We start from the raw sequence: 22,778 nt of genomic DNA on the forward strand, positions 1-22,778 counted from the left end.
CCTAGTGCTCAATGTACTTCCATTCTTCTTCTTGTAAGAAGAATGCAATAATGGTTTGTTCCCATGGCCTTTTCTCTTCCTTTGCATGGTTGTGGGGGGAAAATGGTCAAATGATGGGAACTGTGCTACAGTTGAGTAGATACTAGTCTCAGTGGTCTCAACTCCTCCACCATCCGTATTACTTAGATCTGTTACTTAATTTCCTCCAGACTATGGTAAGCAAGTTCTGATGGGTTTTATAGCCTCCGGCTCTTTCTGCTGAATTAGGCTTTGTACCTCTTTCCAAAATTTGGGCCTTGAATGCAGAACTCTGTCCCATGGAGTGGGAAGAAAGCCAGTATGATGTTGCCTAGCGCCTTATTCCCTAATGCACAATATATTGGGAAGATTTAGTAAAAACAAAAGAGAAGCTTTGGGTTTTTTATTCTTTTTAGTTCGCAGAGCATATAGTAGAAAACAACAATACAGTACAGAAACGTGGAGCGATCAGCCCAGTGTCATCAAAACTCTCTTTAGTTTTGTGCACGAACTAGCACTTTGTATGATAAAATCACTCCAGAAGCATTTAAAGGAGGAAGAAAAGTGTGTTTGCTTACAGTTACCACCTGTAGTTATGTCAGAAGGGAAAAATGGTGGTTGGGGTTGGAGTCTCCAGCATGCAGGACAATCTTGCTTGGAGGTCAGAGAAAGAAGAGAGGCTATCAATAAAACAATGAGAGCAAAAAATGAAGAGGAAGATGAGGCGAAGGCTTGCCTCAGATAACAGAGGCAGGGAAAGAACTTTACCAATCAAATTACTGGCAAAGAGCAATCACATTAGGCTGTAAAGCCCTCTTCCCATTGACACCCAGTGTTAGTCCATGTAAGATTGCTATTATTTCACTAGAATATGAACCTCAGCAACTCATAACACCCATTTTCATTATGAAAAGAGTAATATGGTCCCTGAGTTCGGCTTTTACTGTAAGAAAAGAATAATTTTGCTCATTTAGGTGGCGGCGGCAGTGGTAGCAGCAGCAGCAGCAGCAGCAAAAAGAAAGACAGATGGATGCCTCTCTCCTAGTATCAGGAGTCTTGGGAATATTCTTTTCCCAAGGCACCTTGAATTAAAACAGTAGCATGCAAGGAGGAAATGAGGATAAGGCAGGAGGAAAGACAGAGGTAGAAGAGGAGAAACAGTTATTTCTTTAATTACCATTACTGTCAACTAGCTAGAGGAGAGATTTAGAAAGTTGCCAAGTGGCCTCTACCACTCTAGATTTGATCTTGAGCGTCTTTCTGCCAATCAGCCTCAGATGACGCATTTGTCAAAGCCAATCATTTTCAGGCAATTTGGGTGGCTTACTCATGAGCAGCCCACTGTGGCCTGATGAGGTTGGGAATCCCTATGGGTCAAGTGTTTCCCCATGATCATCATGAATGGACATGATTGTGGGAAAGCAAAGTCTTTTCCTTTTGTGAGATTTATCTTCAGTGTATGTTTTTAGTTCATTTCCCCACCACCACCTTTCTTTCGTGAGGGAGTTTAAAGTTGCATACATGGTATTCCTTGTACCTTTTCCAGGCACTGCCTGAATCCCAAATCCAATGAGCATTATAAAGAACAGATATAATGTGCACTCACCGTGGTACCTTTCTATTTGGTTATTGCATTTTGAGCATCCTAACTCTAGCCTGCTTTAATCTTTCATTATATCTAGCTATTTGCGCTCCTAATGTCACCACTGCTTTAAGTAAGGGCTCCTTTCCTGATCTAGTATTCAAAATGTGTTCTATTCTGAATATAATTACTGAATATTAGAACCTCTATCCTGAAATTGCTGAACTTTCAACAATTATACAGCGTAAACCAAAGTCTGTGTTACAATCTATTCTAGCACATCCCACAGCATATAAGAGAAAAACTGAGGTGCTAGAATTTGTCTGTTACTTATTCTTGTGACGTTTAACATGTAACCCTGCTTTTTCCCCCAAACAAAGGGCTCACGCTATGTCTTCCCACCCAGCAGATAACAATTGGGATGTTCCCCCTTTTTCTCACTGCCACCAGTGGATTTCCTTTATCCACCACGTATAAAGAACTTTATTCAGACACTTGTCAGATGGCTGCCAACAGAACTGATTTATTGAAAGGGGTCAACTTTAATCAGAATCACAGATGTTATTAATTCAATGCATATAATCAAATCATTCAAATATCATATATCTTGCCACCTTCACCACCTGCTCTATTTATTTTGACCAGCTTATCTCTATTATTTTTATTAATCACTATTTCCTTGACTATCTCTCTATCTCTCTCTGCTTCCTTCTTTGCTTCCCTCTCTACCTATTCTATTTCTCCCTGCCACCTTCTTATATTCTGCTGACTCCGCCCCTCCACTCGTCTCGTAGGCTCATGGAAATGAGACTCAGACTGTGAGTGACAGGAGTGATGTGGGGCAACCGTCACAATTCTCATAACAAAAAAATTGAAAAACTGTTAGCAGGAACGTGGTCTCTGAAATATTTTGAAATATCGAAACAAACATTGATTTAAGTAGCAGAAGAAGATTGCTTAGAAGATATCATTTAGTTTACCTTTATTATATTTCAACTTTTTGCTAAGGTTAAGTGCATAGTTATAATGGATGACTCCTGAGTGGCTATTATTTGGGAGATGCTGTATTATCACTGCCCAAGAATGCAGTGATGTTATTGTGCTGGCAGAGTAAATCAACATTGTACAAGGCAATTCTAAACATGGCGGTCCAAGCAACAAATTATAACTTTGAAACTGGACTTTGGATCAACATCAAGTCTGACACAGATGTAAAAGACAGCCTTCTCTCATTCTGTGCCAAATTTGGGGATGTTTGCACAACAGGTTTTCTAGTTACATTTTTTTTTAAAAGTAAAACTGTTTTACCTCCCCATGAACGATTTTATCTGCCATTCACAGTTGTTGAAAAACAGCCCTGACAATTGCTTTGTTTGGATGAAAGTTGATTAATTCATGAAAAAAATAAATCAGCTTCTGCAATTTTCCCTTGGTTGGTATCACTGAGAATGTCCTATAGATAGACTTCTGATACTGATGTCATCAACATTCAGGCTGCCCTTGGCTATGTAAAGCTTGACATCCTTTTTCCTGCTGACAATGTGGGCATGATTTTGTGCAGCAATGTGCCTGGCATTTTGAATCATGGATACAGAAGCATAATGTCCCACATTCATAAACCATAAGTTTTTTTTGAAGAATTGAATTTCCTTTACATTTCTTTTTATACCGTATTCTGAGCATGCCAAATGACAAACTGCTTTATAGTGGGCTATAATATCTACAAAATCCATCTTTATTAGGACCAATTGTAAATGCACAAAATATACAAGCCTTTCAGCTCTATAGGACTTTATTAAGTGAGATGGTTAAAAAAGGAGAGGAGAGGTGGAAAGGTATTGAAGTCCAGACATATAATATGGAGAACAAGGATGAATAATAACTGGCTTTTTTAAAAAATTTACTCTCTTTGTCTATAACTTGCATTTAATTTTCAACTTTTCTATGCAAGAACTGTGGTTTATTTGCATCTCTCCTAAGACATACGAAGGAATATGTGTTTTGCCTTTGGCCAATGCATGTGCATATTGCTACTGCCTTGAAGAGAAGGGGAACCTGTCTCCATCTTCTTCAATTCTCAGTGGGATTTGCCACCGTCATGCAATAAGTGCATGACTATCTGACCCACCAAGCTATATTTTCCAACCTGGAATTCTGCTTGCAGTTTTCCATGATCCAAACACATAGTCATGTACTTTGGAATTCTGTGTCTTCACCAGTTGTTGTTGTTTTAAACACTGTGATCAAGAATTCTGTAGTGCTTGGAAACTTGCATAGTTTGTGCAATTACAGTTGATTGTAATCAAGTTATAGTCGAACTGTGGGTTTTGGAGTTTGGAGTTTGACTGTTATGATGAATCAACACAGCCTCACCTATTTAAAAAAAAGGCTTACTCTACTAAAAAAATTTAAAACATAATAAGAGGTGTATTCTAAAGTTCAAAGCCAATTTCTCTTTCACATCTCAGTGAACCTATCTTTGGATCCTTTTCTATGGAAACAGCAAGTGATTCAGAGCATTACTTCCACTTCCCTGGAGGGGGTGGGGTAGATTTAGCAAGCACATTCCCTGCACACCAAGCCTGTAAAGAGATTAAGCAATCAGGAGACAATTAATGCCAATTAGACTAATTTTGCAGCTGTAAAAAGGGACCTTTTTGTTGCAGGGATTTTCTCCTTATGGCACATGTAATGAGAAGCTTGTGATGGAGAAAAGAATTAAGTACAGGATTTGAAAAAAAATTACAGAGAAACTCTAAAAATAGGCCATGTTTAATTTGTATCATATACTAGAATATTATTGTTATTTAAAATTGCAAATATACATTTTAATCATACTTTCTCATTGCACCAGTCACCCAAATATAATACAATAAAGCCAAGCCAAGCCAAGCCAATAATGAATGTAATGAAACTAAAGCAATCCATTCCGTGTGAGCAGTTCTTTGTAAACTAAATTCCAATCGCATGTCTTAGCCACCACTTAGCAGAGTCTGGCATGGTTAAACACATCAAAATCAAGACGCTTAAGAGCATCTAACCTGCAGCCATTTTTATAATTTAAGGACATGAGCTATAACACTGTTGTGTATATGCAAATCCTTTAGTTCCACTGACTGCACAGGCGCTTAAACCAAGTGTATGATTCCAGTGGCTACATTTAAATTAGCAAAGTAGGATAATGGTTGTTGTAGGTTTTTGGATCTGTTTGGCCGTGTTCTGAAAGTAGGATAATGTTTGTAGGAAGAAAACCATTTACTTCAGTAGCAACACACTGCTATATCAAAATGGATTTGTATTAATTTTTTCATTTTCATTCACACCAATTCTATTTCAGTTGCAATTATCAGATGCAAAATTCAACTGGAAAACTAAATGCTGACAATTGGAGCTTAACTGCTTATTCTTCAGAATACCTCAGGCTGTGACTACATAGTCAAATATTGCAGGATTTGCTCTGCTAAAAAAAATCAAAAATTTTAACTGATCACATGATGCAAAAGCTGATTTGAATTGGTCTAACCCTTTCTGTTCCCAGAGCAGCTTTTTTTCTCTCTGTTGCATGGAGACTTCCACTTTTTTCAAGCCGGAATAGGTAGAAATGGCTTTTCCTGTGTGGTTGGTTGTGAACATTATTGTAAAGATGGGAGGCACGTGTGTAGGTGGTGTTTCAATAACATGGGCAGTTGGGGCATAATGTTCAGGACCAAGGGGACACCCCCACTCACATTCTTTCCTCACCCCTGATCGCCATCTGAATTTTTAATTTTAAAAAACCTTCTTACATACTGTATATGGGATTAGTGCTAGATTACAGTATCACTTTATTGCTGGGTCCTAATTATTATTATTTCCTGCATTTATGCCCCATAAAAAGATTGGCAAAGGTGGTACCAGATAATGAATGAAGAATCAGCAGAAGTAGGACCAGAGGAAGGAAGGAAAGAAGGAGGGCTCTGGTCTAGAATGTGAATTGCATTGTCTTCAGTACAAATAGTGAACTCCCAAATCAATCTGCAGCCTCTGTGTGAGCACTGACTTTGATTTCAAATATAATACAGGCTGTGAGTGCATTCTTAGTGCAGCCAAATTATTCCAATTCAGCTTTCTAGTGTAGTCGCACCTCCAGTAGTGTAAAAAACACTTTCTGTTTCAATTAATTCAGTCAAATGATGCATTATGGATTGCACATAGTTGGAATGATGTCTGACTTATTTATTTATTTATTTATTTATTTATTTATTTATTTATTTATTTATTTATTTATTTATTTATATCCTGCCCATCTAGACTGAAGTCTACTCTGGGCAGCTAATAACAATAGATAAAATAAAAACAATAGAATAGAATAAAAAACAACAACAGTAGTATATAGCTCAAGATGGGGAAAATACTCAAGTGATGATGACAGGAGGGAAAGCCTGCCTAAAGAGCCAGGTCTTAAGTTTGCTTTTGAAAACACCCAGAGCGGGAGCCAGACAGATCTCTGGGGGCAGTCTGTTCCAAAGGCTAGGGGCCACTGCAGAGAAGGCCTGATGTCTTGTTCTTTCTCTCCAGGCCTCCCTCGGTGTTAGGCCCCTCAGCCACCCTTCCTGGCTAGAATGAGTGATTTGGGTAGATCTAGGTGGGAGGAGGTGTTCCACTAGATATCGAGGTCCTAAACCATTTAGGAGTCTAACGTGGTGGCGCTGTGGGCTAAACCGCAGAAGCCTGTGCTGCAGGGTCAGAAGATCCGGCAGTCGTAAGATCGAATCCACGTGACGGAGTGAGCGCCCGTTGCTTGTCCCAGCTCCCGCCAGCCTAGCGGTTCGAAAGCATGCAAATGCGAGTAGATAAATAGGGACCACCTGGGTGGGAAGGTAAACAGCGTTCCGTGTCTAAATCACACTGGCCATGTGACCACAGAAAGATTGTCTTCGGACAAAAACGCTGGCTCTATGGCTTGAAGAGCGGGATGAGCGCCGCCCCCTAGAGTCGGACACGACTGGACAAAAATTGTCAAGGGGAACCTTTACCTTTACCTAAACCATTTAGGGCTTTATATGTCATCATTAACACTTTGAAATCAATGCGGAAACAAACGGGCAGTGCGGAAAAAATGGGGCTATTATAAGAATTATTACAAAGCTCTTTGATATTTCAGATATGCTATATACATAACAAATAATTGCTAGAATTCTACTAATGTTTGCATAAGGTTTATGTAATAACTACAGCTAATAAATGTTGCTAATTGATGAGGTACTGGGATGCCTCTCAGTCACATGCCTGGTCATGTACTTGGTTGCTGAAGGAAGATGTGCTCTGGTACTTCATCAATTAACCACATCAGGTTATCTAAATTTTACACAAATGTCAGTAGGTTTCCAGCCATTATTATTCCTGGTATCAGTAATTGCCCCCCATTTGCAATGTCAGTCTTTGAAGGAATTCCTACTTTTTCGGGATTGCAAAGACTGAAATGCCATTTCATTCAATTATATTTGATGAACAAATCAAGTCACAAAGCTTAAACACTCTTTTGGAATCTTTCCCCCTTTTAAAATCAGGGGGGAAATTGGCATAGCAATTTCCCCCCTGTAATTGCTTCCATTCCCTTAATTGAATTTCCTTTTCCCCTTTACTGCCATGCCATTATACATTGAAAGAAGGTATGTTAATAAAATGTAGCGTATGTTTCTTGCGGAAGGAACAAACAAAATTGAAGATTTCAGGGAGAAGCACAATGAAGGCAGTAAAGTAATCTGAGGGATTGTTAAATAATATGCTCTTTATAGTTCACTGAGAAAACGGAACAATTAGGGGGAAAGCATAAATGACACACAACTGAAGTCATAATGAATGCTATTAACCTTAATGGAATTAAGAGTATGGATGAATTTGATCCAGGACACTTCTGGTTTTTTCACAATATTGGTTTAATTAGGGGTGTGGCAGAGAATAAGCATAGGCAAATGCAGAGGTAGTTATTATGCATGGCAATAATCATAGAATAATTGCCCCCTTGAAGCACTTGGGATCAGTGAATAACCGAGGAAGGGAGAAAGAGCAAACATGCAGTATGGAGCAGCACACTGATATAATTTCACTGATATTATTTCACCTGTTTCGTTTTCTTGTTGGCATCGTCAAGGAGATCTAAGCAGCCTTGATGCTGTTGTTGTGACAGATTCCATCAAGGTACCCAGTGCTGCCTCTAGCCCAGAGAGGCACCCACCCCCACATACATGGTCTTCCACATTTTATATGGCTGTAGATCTGCCAGACATCACACGTCTTGGGCACTTCCCCCACCTGTCCATTTCAAGCCTGTTATATATAGATTTATGTCTAACCACCTAGATCAGGTCTCTGAGGAAGCATTTTTAATGCTTGTGTTGTGGATGGTGGACTACAGTAATGATTGGCAGTTGAGTAGCCGAATAGTGATTGGTTGATGTGACTTGAATTTTTTGTGGGAGTGCAGTCTGCAGTTAATCTCAGATATGACTGTTTGGGGAGAAAGATCAGGAAGTTAGAGCAGAGAGCTGAAGAAAGGCTGCTTGAGAGTAATAGCGTAAGATGGAGTTGATAAAGAGACAGTGTCTATAATAGGTAGTGTGTATTTCTAAGGAAAATTGAGAATCTCTAATATAATTGTTTTGAATTCTAAAAGAAATATTTTATTTTAATAATAAACAATAATACGATAAATAAAAAGACAGAACAGAACTATAAATTCTAAAGAAATATATTTAAAGCTTACTACTTTTTTCAAACCTGATCAATTATAGCCAAGAACCTACCTTTCTCATCGCTTCTATTATTACTTATGTCCCTAAATAAAAATCCTGTTTGATTGCTTAAACCAACCTTTCCTTGTTATTTGTTTTATATGGAACTAAGAATAAGAAACCCAGAGTACTAACAAATGAAAACACACCCACATCACATAAAGCTATCTTTATTAATAGGAACACAATTAAGAGTTTCATAGAACACCCAGGATACTAGCTTGGCGGAATGGAGCTCTGGCTGGGACAGGATAAAAGGAACAACTGCAAAATATTTTATTTATTTATTTTGTTTGATTTTATTTATATCCCGCCTATCTGGTCTTACGACCACTCTAGGCACTTCCAAATACATACATAAAAGGACATATAAATATAACACAAAAAATTATTACATCATCTAACAAATTCTTCAAGGTGGAAAAAAAGAAAATAAAAAACAAATAAAGAAGAAAAGAGCAAATATCAACTGGAGGGAAGGCCCGTGTGAACATCCATGTTTTTAATTGGTTTTTAAAGATTCCCAGCGTAGGGGCCGCATGAATCTCTAGAGGAAGCTTGTTCCAGAGGCAAGGAACCACCGCCGAGAAGGCCTGGTTTCTTGTTTTTTCCTTCCGGGCCTCCCTCGGCATCAGGGTCCTTCAGCCTCACCTCCTGATTCGCTCGGGTGATATGGGTAGACCTTGGTGGGAGTAGGCGTTCTGCCAAATATTGAGGCCCTAAACCGTTTAGGGCTTTCTAGGTAAGCATTAAGACTTTGACGTCGATGCGGAACTGAATGGGAAATACTGGGAAAGGGATTTTTAGGGTGGCTGTCACCATATGTCAGAATCAACTTGACAGTGCATTATTATTATTAGTGTTACTAAACAGTAGTGCCTCATATTTTAGGCATTAAATATGTGAAAAGGTACCTAAGTGGTGCTTGCAGCAGCTTGAGGAACATGTAACCGAGCTAGCATGAAAATTAGTCAAAGGGTTGGTGCCTGCTTGGGTCAAAACATCACCCAATGTGCTGAGAGTCCTAATGCTACGTGAGCCATATCTGGGTCTTAGGAGTCCCTCCCCCACCTTTTAGGCACTGCACTGCACTGCACCTTAGGCATCTGCCTGGTCTCCTATAACTGTCCAGGACACTCATCTGAAAAACAGGCACTGGTTTCTGATCTTCCTTTAAAAACAAAAGGAATAAAAGGAAATGCAGGCAGACAGGAGGGAGGGAAAGGGGGAAGAGGCAGTGGACCTTCTTTGGAAGTGACTGTACCAATGGCAGTTCACCATCTCTCTCTGCAATTGATATACCATCCCATTTGAGAAGGGATCCTTCTCTTAATTTGTTCTTTTAAAAAAAGGACATTGCTCGCGGCAGGGCAGCTGAACAGACACTTGATCATTATCCCTTATGGAATTAAAGCTACCTGAAGGGTTATGACCAGATGAGTGAATGCTTCTTTAAATAGGGGGCAGTACCTGCTGCCCTGAGGTTGGCGGTCATATGGTAATTGTCACACACCCCCAGCTCCTCTATATATTCTCCCTAACAAGCAGATTGGCCTTGACAACTTCTCTTGTCTCCACTTCCGCTGCCACCAGGGGAAATCCTTCCTCAATTACCAAGTAGGACCACAGAATCAGTCGTGTCAAATATAACAGATTAACATATTTAGGACTCAAGGAAATCATAGATGGTATTGTATTTGATATTCTTTAAACTTCATTTAACTTGGAAATATGCTGGTTACTTTGTATTTAGTTTCAATCACTTTAAAACAATTTATTTATTTCTTATAGTTCTCATTGCATTCAGTTTTCTTATACGTTTCTTTTCAAGGGTTTCTTTACAAAACAATTCTTTGAAATACCTAACTCTTTCCCTAACTCCTAACTAACTGTCCTATATCATCACTAACTGAAACCCTTAACTCCTGGCTAACCGAAACTCTAACTGATTATAACTGTCCTCCATTCTCTTCTTATATTCCTTGGTTCCGCCCTCCTGCACAACCATTGGCTACTGAATCAGTGTTCCATTGTGATGGACAAGTGTGGTTTCTGGCCTGTCCGTCACAGTAATCCTAAAGAAACCCATCCTGTGTAGAGCGGACCCAACGATTTTAGACTGTTGTCATTCGCTTCAGGGAAATGTTCTCATGAATAGAGATGGGCACAAACCATACTTAGGTGGTTCAGCCCAGTTCGACCTGGCACCCACACAGGTGCTCCACAGGTGCTGCACACTACCCTCCTGTCTCCTCTGGGCAATTGCCTGCTCACCAGCCGGAGCCCACTTCCCTCCTCCACCTCCTTGGGTGATCCCCCAGTCACTGGTAGAAACATGGATGTCCCCGTCCTGCCTCCTTGGGTGATTGCCTACTCAGGGCAGGGAAGCCTATGCTGCTGATGGTGTGTGGGTGATCGCCCGAGGAGGTGGGGGAAGGAAGCACACAATGCCCACAGAACACCTGTGTGGGCACCACGCCAAATCGGGTTGAACTGCCAAAGCTAGGTTTGTGCCCTTCTCTACTCATGAATAACGTAGCAGTGCAGCTGCAAGCATGTCTGAGTGTTACTACTGATTTAGATGCACTTCAGCTTGGGGTCAAAGCTGAACTTGATCTCCAGAATTCAGTGGTTCATAGAAACATAGAAAAGTGACGTTGGAAGGGGTCTACAAGGCCATCTAGTCCAACCCCCTGCTCAACTCAGGAATATAATCAAAACATATCTGCCAGGTGATTATCCAAGTTTTTCTTGAATGCCTCCAGTGTTGGAGCACTCACCAACTCCTGAGGTAACTGGTTCCACTGTCATACTGCTCTAACAATTAGGACATTTTTCCTGATATGCAACCAAAATCTGGCTTCCTTTAACTTGAGCCCAATATTGTGTGTCCTACACTCCGGGATGATCGAGAGCAGATCTTGTCCCTCCTCTGTATAGCAGCCTTTCAAATATTTGAAAAGTGCTATCATATCACCCCTCAGTCATTTTTTTCCTCTAGGCTAAACATGCCCATTTTTTTCAGCCTTTCCTCATAAGGCTTGGTTCCCAACCCCCCTGATCATTAGAGCTGGCAGAACAGCTCAGTGAATTGGGTACCTGGCTGTGGAGCTAGAGGTCAAAAGTTTAATTCCCCACTGTGCTTCCCGGAAGAAGAGCCAGCCTCTGTAACCTTCGGAAAGCTGCACAGTCTCAGGGAAGCCCAGAAGAAGGAAATGGTAAACCATTTCTGTATGCTCTACACTTAGAAAACCCTGGAAGTTGGAGTTGACATGACGGCACATAATTACAGTAGGACCCATGCGTCCACAGGATTGGTAGCCACAGTTTCACTTATTCAGTCTGGAAAAAAATAAATAATAAAAGAAAAATCCCAGAAATATGTATTTCCACAATCTCATTATCAGAACTGACTACTAGAGGGAACCAGAGACCATGCCATGTACAGTACAGTATTCACTATTATCACATGTTTGCTGGCATCCACTGGGGGAGGCTTGGAACTAATTCCCGGTGAATACAGGAGCCCTACTATATTAATTATGATGGGTGTAGCACTCTTGATAACAGCCTTTAAATCTTGAAAAGCTGGGATATTGAAACGAATGTGGTAAGACTTGGGATGATGAACCTTATATTAGTCTAGAAAATATTTGATCTCATGACCCTCTGGAGCCAATCCTTCTGTCAGCCCTGATTTTTAACTTGTGTTGCTGTTAGGGGAGACTTTGGGGGTAGATATCTAGTGTTCTGGCAAAAGTACTCCCACTAGCAGTAATGCTTGCCTGCCACATTTTATGCTATGTGAACTGTAATGTACACTATGATCAAAGAAGGATTCCTTTCTCCTCTACATAGAGTTGTCATATCCTCCAAATCCAGACACTCAATTTTGCATGTCATACAAATCAGGTTGTGTGATTTGCATATTGTGCAAATCAAACATATGGATTGTTGCACTGTCTTTCTACTAGTATGTTTCAGCCGTGGCATTCTTTATATAATAACCACTGATCTGAGAGAGCAGGCAGACTGCGATGATTAGTATCTGGGAGTTCCAAGTTTGAATCCCAGTTTAACCACAGTGATATTCCCATTAGATGGCAGTCAACCCATTCACTCCCTATTCATGAGAATACCACACAGGAATACAGAAAGGTGACATACTGCCCCCTATCTTCCCTTTCATTTTCTTTTTTAAATCAGATGACAACGTTCATAACTCTGTTGTGTTTGACTTTTCATCTATCTTTTTTCTGTCTTTTTCCACATTAACGGCACACCTACTGTAAGGTTCTCCAATATTATGCTACTATTTTTCCTCAATATAAATCCTGCCTAAACTCTGCCCATACTAATTTCAGTTTTGTTTGACTGCTGTGGGCCACAGTAAGGGAATGAGAATCATAGCAGAGCCTGGGAATTGGGCCTTTCATACTACGCCGTGCAGAATTCTGCAGCCGGAATATTCACTGACCTTGTTGGTCAGCGAAGAATTCTAGACATTCTGCTAGCCCCAAGAGAGTAAGTTTGCCGATCTCTGCTTCTTAATAAATCCAAATCCAAATGCACACTAAGCAATAGGCTTTCAGTAATTGTTTGAAATATTTTCCTAGAAATTTAAGATACACAGAAACTCGGTGAGCTGAAGAATTTTCCAATAATATATAGTGGTGCCTCGCTAGACAGTTGCCCCGCATGACAGTTTTTTCGCTAGACATTGGCTTTTTGCGATTGCTATAGCGATTCACAAAACAGTGATTCCTATGGGGTAATTTCGCTGAACAATGTTTGGTCCCTGCTTCGCAAACCGATTTTCGCTAGACAACGATTTTGACAGCTCCCTCTGCGTTCGCAAACAGGTGTTTTTGGGACCTTTGCTTCGCAAGTCAGCGATTTAAACAGCTGATTGGCGGTTCGCAAAGCGGCTTTCCTATGACTGATCTTCGCTAGACAACGACGATTCTTCCCCATTGAAACACATTAAACAGGTTTCAATGCATTCCAATGGGGAAATGCTTTTTGCTAGACAATGATTTTGCTAAACAGTGATTTCAGTGGAACGGATTATCATCTAGTGAGGCACCACTGTATCCTCCCTCTTCCTCCTCTATATGTCCCTGACTGTTTGTTTCCTCAGGCGAAGGTCACAGAAGCCTGTGGGACATAAAGTGGAACTTGATTTTTCAGGAAGCCCAATAAGATGCATGGGGAGAAGTTTTGGACTACATCTCCCACAATCCCCCAGCCAGCATTCATTCCTAGGGGTTCATTCCTTTCTATGCACTGTTTACAGGCAACTCTACAAATAGATTTCAGCTGTTTGAAGTCCAGCTAGGGCCAGGCAAAATCATAATTATCCATGAACTGGGAGATGATGAGTCATTATTTCTACATTTGCAAGATTCTGTCAAACTATGGATAGTTTCACTTGTTGGCTAATCACTCTGAAAACCTCCTTTCTCACAAAACAATTGGTCCAATGGACCACATGCTTTGCTTAATATATCTGATTCTGTAAGTGCTAGAGGCTACATTCTTTTTTCAGTGAAAGACTGGAACCTGGGATTTAAAAAGGCACAAGGTGATTTGCCTAAAGTCCAAGTAAAACATGGCTAAATAGATAATATGGCAACTCTATCCTAAGACTATTTGAAATATATGGAGACAAGTTTATTTATTTATTAAATCTTTACACCTCCCATCTAGCAAGTCCACTACTCTGGGCAGTGTACGACTGTGAAGGTGATCGAGAGAGTGTGCCGTCCTCTGTTAAAAAGGAAGATGTAGAGGAAGGCGGATGTGTGGAAGGGGTGCTGATAGAATTGGACCAAACGGAGGTGGTGTCTGAGAGGGCTGAAGAGGTGTGTCTTGTGGAAGAAGGAGGGGAGGAGGTGGATCTAATTATGTGGGAGGAGATAAAAGAAGGAGGAGGCGCGCGGGACTTTAGAACTTGGACAGACTTAAACGTGGACAGACCAAGACACCGAGGGGTCCAGACTGAGCCCATTCTCGACCCAAGTCAAGCGTCTGGAGCAACATCGGGGTTCCCTAATCTGATGACCGGAGGGGGACTACTGCCGGATCCACCATTCCTGGGAGCCAAAGGCAGAGGTATTGAGCCCCTGGAATGGAAGGTTTCAGTTTTCCCCCTGAACTATCCTGGGGGAGGGAGACGTGTGATCCGGCCCGGGCCAGAATATCAGAAGAAACCTTTAGAGGGAGATTGGGCCCGCCACCCTTGCTGCGGCACGGTGTGTGCACTGAGGAGCGCGCCTTTGCGTCAGATGACAGACAGGGAGAAGTTTGGGCCAGCTCCCTTCTAGGCGAACAAACCGCGGTTCCTACTGTTCGTCCTAAGAAGTACCATTTGTTGAATGATCGGTTGTTGCAAGATCCGTTTGATCCTTTAGAGTTGGAAGCTGTTTACAATAAAGTGTTTAATAATGAACCCCGTGATGAGCCTCCGTGTCTGTTTCCCGCCTTCACCACAAGTGCCCCCCCCGCTGGAGAAGGACCTTCTTACACTGGCGCCCAACGCGGGGCGGGGGCGGTACCGAAGGCGGGAAAGGAAGAATGGCTGGGACTAAAAGAGACTATGGACCGGCAGGCGAAGTTAATAGAAAATCTGGTTGAACAACAAACGCTGATCGCGAGACAGATAAGGCGGCAAGGGCCAGAGGAAGAGAGAACGGAGAGACCGGCGGCAGCAGTAAGGGGGGGCTTGATAGCAGGGCCTGCCCCCATTCGTATGCAAAAGATGACAAGCTCTGATGATCCTGAGGCCTATTTGCATACCTTTGAGAGAGTGGCTGTAGCAGCTGGGTGGCCGAGAGAACAATGGACCCTCATTTTGATTCCCTGCCTTACGGGGCTGTTGCAGGAAGTGGTGGATACTTTGAGCACACAAGAGGCCTCCCAATATGAGTCAGTAAAGAGGGCTATACTTCGAACATTGAATTTGACTGAAGAAACGTATCGGAAAAGACTGAGAGATCTAAAATGGAAGCCGGGTTCCCACCCCCGCACAGTGGCGCAACGGATGAGGGCAAACGCGTTGAGATGGTTAAAACCTAATGGAGAAGACGGCGAGCGGGTAGTGGATTTGATTGTTATGGAGCAACTAGTACAGACGTTAGGAGCTGGCGCGAAAAACTGGATTCAACGAAACAACCCGAAGACACTGGAGAAAGCAATTTCCTTATTGGAGGATTATAGTATGACGGAGGAGGCTGCGAAAGAAGGCAACACCCCCTGGGCGGAGAAAGGCAAACCACGCGGTGGAGAGGCTTCACTTTCGTTTTCTAATTCAAGCACGCGGTCAGCAGTAGAGCCAAGCGGAACGCAGAAATTCAAAGGGAAGATGTTCGAACCCTTTGGATCTAAACCTGTGCGCCCGGTAACTGTGGATCAGCGGATTTATGCTCCTGGGACGGGATGGAGAGAGGGCAAGGACGGGCGCCCTATTTACACTCCCGGAGCAGGGGTACGCGAGAACAAAGAGGGGCGCCCTGTCTGCTTCGCCTGTGGGGTCCCTGGCCACGTGAGGAGGAATTGCCCGGGGGCCGACTGTTCGTGGGTGGGGCTGTATGACAAACCTTCCCCCCCTAAAGTGGATTCATCAGAGAGGTGGGAGGTAGAAGCCTGGGTGAATGGAGACAAGAAAAAGGCTTTGATAGACACAGGATGTGCCAAGACGTTAGTACGGGACCTTTTGGGACAGAAAAAAGAAGAGGGATTGACTGTTCGCTGCATACATGGGGATGTAAAGAAATATCAGACATTATGGGCCACTGTGAGGGTAGGGGCAGAAGAACGAAGGATGAATATAGGTGTGGTGCCGGGGTTATCGAGGGAAATGCTGCTGGGAAGAGATTGGGTCGGATCTAGAGATGTGGGGAAGATCAAGGAGGGATTGCAGGGAGAAATGTTGAAAGCTGAAGACCAGTCCGATTTTTTGCAGCGCGCCTCGCGGGAACAGATGCGACTGATGCAGCAAGACGATGCATCGCTTCAAGAACCATTGCTAGCGGCTCAACCGGTGGGAACTGTGGTGAAGGGGCAAACGGGATGGGAGTTGGATAGGGGATTGTTGTATAGGGTGGAGGGAGACGGGGGGAAGAAGCTGGTGGTACCCCTGAAATGGCGAAGTAAGGTAATGGAACTGGCCCATGACGTACCCCTAGCTGGGCATTTGGCAGAGGAAAAAATGAAAGCACGAATTAGGCAAAGGTTTTGGTGGCCAGAGATGGAAAAGGAAGTTAGAGAGTATTGTGTCACCTGTCCACAATGTCAAAAAACGCAAAAGCGCCCAGCAAAGGGTGCTGAATTAATGCCAATGCCCCTCATGGATCACCCTTTTCAAAGAATTGGCCTTGACATAGTAGGACCTCTGGTTAAATCAGCAGGAGGTCATACCCACATTTTAGTGTTGGTGGATTATGCCACCCGATACCCGGAGGCAATCCCCTTAAGGTCCACCACGGCTAAGGTAATCGCGCGAGAGTTAATGCAGGTATTTACAAGACTAGGCTTCCCTAAAGAAGTCATAACAGATCAAGGGACCAACTTTATGAGTATTACACTGAAAGAGATGTGGCGCTTACTTGAAGTCAAACCTATTCACACCGCGGTCTATCATCCACAAACCAATGGCTTAGTGGAGCGTTTTAATAAAACACTAAAAGGCATGTTAAGGAAACTGGTTATGGAAAAACCTAGAAGGTGGCATGTATTAGTGGCACCCTTAATGTTCGCCATTAGGGAGGTACCACAAGCATCTACGGGCTTCTCGCCCTTCGAGTTAATGTACGGATGGAATCCCAGAGGCATACTGGATTTGGTGAGGGAAAAATGGGAAGAGGGCCAAGATGATGCTCAGATCACGGTACAGCATGTGATGGAAATGAGGGACCATTTGAGGACTGTTCTAAGTATTGCCAAAGATCATTTGGGAAACGCCCAAGAGGGACAAAAAAGAAGGTATGACCAAAGGGTAAAAGTTAGAGAATTCCACCCAGGCCAAAAAGTCTTGCTATTGATGCATTCCGAACAAGCTAAACTATTTGCCACGTGGCAAGGTCCCTACGAAGTGGTTAGGAAGGTAGGAGCGGTGGATTATGAAATATACATGCCGGATAAGACCAAAAAGAATGGGATTTTTCACGTCAATTTGTTGAAGGAATGGAAGGAAAGGGAAGCCCTGTGGGGGGAAGTAGGAGAAGAATTTGGTCCCGAAGTAAGTATGTGCCTAAGTAAAGACCTAAGGTTAGAGGTTGATGAAATTTTGGAAGAGGCCCAACAACTAGATGTGAGGAGGTTGGAAAAGGAATTCGAAACGGTATTTTCAGGCATACCCGGGGAGACAAATCTCATTCAGCATGAAATTCATACACCCCCGGGGATGGTTGCTAGAATGGGGGATAGGACCTGGCCCTATCATTTGAGAGATACTATCAATGCTGAGGTAGCAGAGATGGAAAAATTAGGCATCATAGAACCATCCCGCAGCCCTTGGCGAAGCTACCCCGTACTAGTTCCTAAGCCAGATGGGCAAGTTAGGGTATGTATTGATTTCAGGCGCCTTAACGAAATTTCTAAATTTGATGCCTACCCAATGCCAAAAGTGGATGACCTCTTGGAGAGGCTGGGGGGGGCCGTCTACCTGACCTCGCTGGACCTCACTAAAGGTTACTGGCAAATTCCAGTAAGGAAGGAAGACCAGGAGAAAACCGCCTTTGTCACCCCCAAGGGGCTGTTCCATTTTAAAAAAATGCCCTTTGGGCTACATGGAGCAGCCGCGACTTTCCAGAGGCTTATGGACCGTGTGTTGGAACCGGTAAAGGATTTCGCGGGTGCTTACATTGACGATATTTTGATATACAGCAAAACTTGGGAGGAACACATTGACCACCTTAGGAGAGTCTTGAGGGAAATCGAGAAAGCTGGGCTAAAAGTTAATCCTTCCAAGTGCAAAGTAGCTAGGAAGGGGGTCAAGTTTTTGGGGTTCCGAATAGAGGGAGGAAAGATTCAACCAGTGTCTGACAAAGTAGACAAAGTAGTGTCATGGACAGTTCCGCGGGATAAGAAAGAAGTCCAACAATTCCTAGGACTGGCTGGTTATTATAGGCAATTTGTGCCACACTTTGCAGAAGTAGCTGCCCCTCTCACCGACTTAACCCGCAAAAGGAAGAAGAGCCGAATAGATTGGGGTCCACCGGAACAGAAAGCCTTTGAGGAGTTAAAAGGGGTATTGTCATCTTTGCCTAGTCGCTTCGCTCCTGATTTTTCTATTCCCTTTATATTGCAAACGGATGCTTCGGACAGAGGCCTAGGTGCAGTGCTATCTCAGAAGAAGGAAGAGGTAGAGTACCCCATAATGTATCTGAGTAAAAAGTTGAGCGACCGGGAGAGGAAGTATGCCACCATAGAAAAAGAGGCGCTGGCAGTCAAATGGGCCGTTCAGGCCTTAAGATACTACTTGTTAGGAGCTCCCTTCATTTTAGTGACGGATCATGCCCCTTTACAGTGGCTGAACCGAATGAAGGATACCAACCCTAGACTTACCAGGTGGTATCTAAGCTTACAACCCTATTCTTTTCAAGTGCAGTATAAAAAGGGGACAGCCCATTCTAATGCGGACTATTTCTCTCGACAGGACAGAGGGGAGCCCGAACTGGAGTCGAGGACGGCCCACTCGGAAGGGGGGGCGTGTGAAGGTGATCGAGAGAGTGTGCCGTCCTCCGTTAAAAAGGAAGATGTAGAGGAAGGCGGATGTGTGGAAGGGGTGCTGATAGAATTGGACCAAACGGAGGTGGTGTCTGAGAGGGCTGAAGAGGTGTGTCTTGTGGAAGAAGGAGGGGAGGAGGTGGATCTAATTATGTGGGAGGAGATAAAAGAAGGAGGAGGCGCGCGGGACTTTAGAACTTGGACAGACTTAAACGTGGACAGACCAAGACACCGAGGGGTCCAGACTGAGCCCATTCTCGACCCAAGTCAAGCGTCTGGAGCAACATCGGGGTTCCCTAATCTGATGACCGGAGGGGGACTACTGCCGGATCCACCATTCCTGGGAGCCAAAGGCAGAGGTATTGAGCCCCTGGAATGGAAGGTTTCAGTTTTCCCCCTGAACTATCCTGGGGGAGGGAGACGTGTGATCCGGCCCGGGCCAGAATATCAGAAGAAACCTTTAGAGGGAGATTGGGCCCGCCACCCTTGCTGCGGCACGGTGTGTGCACTGAGGAGCGCGCCTTTGCGTCAGATGACAGACAGGGAGAAGTTTGGGCCAGCTCCCTTCTAGGCGAACAAACCGCGGTTCCTACTGTTCGTCCTAAGAAGTACCATTTGTTGAATGATCGGTTGTTGCAAGATCCGTTTGATCCTTTAGAGTTGGAAGCTGTTTACAATAAAGTGTTTAATAATGAACCCCGTGATGAGCCTCCGTGTCTGTTTCCCGCCTTCACCACAAGTGCCCCCCCCCGCTGGAGAAGGACCTTCTTACAACGACAAAATACAGAAAGAAAATAAAGACACATTGCTGTCCAAAGGGAGAAATGAGGATGTATATGACTAATAAATGGAGACTTTCCAGAGTCTAAATTGACTTAACTCTGTTTAATACCTTATGTGCTGAGGGGGTTCCATAAGAATACATGTCTGATGCAGGAAAGGAAGCTCACCAAGTCACGGCCTTCTATTGCTGCGTGCCCCTTAACCAAAGATGGGGGCTCCTGTCTCAAGCATTACCCTTTGCTGGACTGGGGTCCTAAGGCAGCAGTTTCCAACCAAAGCCTGCAGCTGCCAATTCCAAATATAATTTCATTATTTTCTGGGCATGGGGACAGAAGCTGATCTGCTCCAGTGCTGTGACTGACTGAGGCCCCAGGCAGAGAAACAGGGTTTCATACAATATTTCCTGGGTAAGGGGAGGTAAACTGATTAATCCAGTTGCCTAACTGCAGCAGTTCATGAAACAGGGTGCCAGAGTCAAGTAATAATTGGCTGTACAGTACAGTACATTGAATGTGCAGGAACAGAGGGTTCCAAAATACTCTGACACTGACTGGCGGTCTCCAGAGGTCGAGAGCTGTATCAATTCTGTCACTAAAGAGCTGCACCTGCTATTTTGACTCACATAGCCCAGTGTTTTTATTTTTTATTTTTTACTATAAAAATGTATTTTTAAAAACACACCTTTGTACCATCTGTACCGCTTTTGCATTTAGTGGCTGAATCAAAACAATTGGGGTATGGAAGGCCCTGGGGTGCTGTCCCCCAAATTGCCCCATGCTCTCTATTGGACATAAGTGGAGACTGAACAGTTTTTTTTTTAAACTGGGGAATACGTATTGGACATGCTGAGAGCCCAGTGAGGCTCAGGAGCTGCATTTGAGCCTCTCAGGGATCACCATGGCCTACATTTAGCCCACCATTGTTATATCACCTGCCTAGGCTAAATAAAAGTCATAAGTACTACAAAACTACAAAAGAAGGGCAAAATTGTGTCCAAAACTAGGCAATGCTTCAGGCTTGTCTGCTGTGAAGTATCAGCATGATTCTTCAAGACTTTGTGGAAAGGTTATATTTCCCACCCATCATTTTCTCAAAGTTTCTCAGAACTCACTCGATTCTTTGAGTTTCATAAGTTAAGAATGTGCTACCAAGCAGCTTTTGAAAATTGATTTTTTTTTAAAAAAAGGTCAGAAAGAAAACAGAAGGTTCAGAAGAAGGAAAGTTGCTACAGTATCTCTTTCAAATAATAGCCGTAATGCAAAAAGTGGAGGAGGATGGTTCCTTCTATAAATAGTATAAGAACTGTCTTGGTATTTCTGTGTTGTTTCTCACTAAATAACAGATTTATTTATTTATTTATTTAGTGTGCAAAGAATGAGTCATGAAAGCTGTCTTTTTCTTGAGATGTACTAATTAATGACTTACCAGGAAGAAAACAATGGAGAAGGGAGGGGAGTGATTGATGTTTGCATCCTGTGGCAGTCAACTTCAATTATGGAAGCAGCAATATTAGATGGTAATTTATTCACTACTGTATATTTCATTTATTCTAAACTGGGCAGGCAACTTGTTATGTCATACTGCCTTTTGCCTTGAAATCAGGTTGCTTTCTTCAAAGTAAGCAAGACAGATCTCAATTAGTTAATAATTATGGAGTCCCTAAATAACATCAAAGAATGAAAAAAATCTGTATTGCCTTTTCAGCCTTGCACATGGCCAGCAGGGCATTGCAGTAGTATGTCTCCTTCCTGCACAACCAAGGATAACATGAGAAGGCCAAGACTGCATGGGATGAAACCACCAACGGTACAGACTTCCCTTCTATCATCTGCCAGAACAGGAAGGCGCCAATTTGCAGCAAGTTCTGCCAAGGGCAGGGTAGTAAAAGAAGAGGTGCACAGTTCAGAAGAACATTTTATGGCCTTTGGATTAAAATCATTCAGTCTGTCCTCATACTTGATTTTTAACAGTTGCATTTATATGTTAAGAAAACAATGGTATTGTTTATGAATCCAGTGCAATACATTTGAAGGAACGTGAATGTACTCCATAAATACTCGTGCTGCCAAAGCCTAACACGGCTTCCCTCTGAAAATCAGTACAAACTCAGTTGCTATTGCACCTTGTAAACACTTGATGTTATCTGTGAATCACTTCAATATCTCTTGTAGCATGCTTGTAACAATCATTAACCGTGTTCTGGTGAAGGTTGTTTGTATTTCACACTTTCCCAACAGAGAGACAATCTGGGTATCATTGTCTCTTGGTGTCCATAGTTCACAAATAGGAATAGAGCAAAAATGGTTTTCCTGTTCATTCTTGTCTACTAGAATCACGTCAAGCCAACTGGCAGCTGTTATCCTGTCTGGATGGGGAATATAAAATTTACTTTTCTATAATTCACTCTTAGAATAAGCCAGATAAATTTTGTATTCCAGTTTTAATATTAGCAAATGTAAACTATTTTAGATTTAGATCACTTGTTTTTTGAGCTACAGTGTGGTTGATATAAACTCCATGAAACAGATGTCATATATTAGTGAAGTTTGAGAACCAAGACTGAGTACATAACGTTTGCTGCTGTCAATCTCTTTTAGATAATCTATCAAACAAGATGCAGATAAATCCAAACTGATGAAAATACTTCTGAGCATTTGTTCATTTCTGAATATTTATTTATATCTGAAACATGGAATGATGAAAATTTATCCCAGTCAGTAATGGTCTGAAAATGTTTGGATACAGTACAGCTTGACGCAGTTGATTTCAGCATCTGTTATTAACTAACACCTCAGTTCACGTGGCACAACTTATGACTTACTTTAGTATTTTTAAATGAGCCATTTGTAGGCCCATTCCCACCACTACTAATCATGGAGCACAACTTTTCTCTC

General features: G+C 42.6%; 1 long non-coding RNA gene across 2 annotated transcripts in view; it reads left to right on the forward strand.

Moving 5' to 3' along the window:
- LOC140707401 (uncharacterized) overlaps positions 1-22,527 on the forward strand; it is a 40,643-nt gene extending 18,116 nt beyond the window's left edge. Inside the window, exons 2-3 of one of the 2 annotated variants that reach the window (XR_013545690.1) lie at positions 21,249-21,400; positions 21,589-22,527. This is a non-coding gene — a long non-coding RNA (uncharacterized LOC140707401). The remainder of the gene's footprint in view (positions 1-21,248; positions 21,401-21,588) is intronic. The other variant, XR_012087443.2, reaches the window with a different exon arrangement.
- The last annotated feature ends 251 nt before the right edge of the window (positions 22,528-22,778 follow it).

This window comes from Pogona vitticeps, chromosome 5 (assembly GCF_051106095.1).
Source record: "Pogona vitticeps strain Pit_001003342236 chromosome 5, PviZW2.1, whole genome shotgun sequence".
Lineage (NCBI taxonomy): Eukaryota > Metazoa > Chordata > Lepidosauria > Squamata > Agamidae > Pogona > Pogona vitticeps.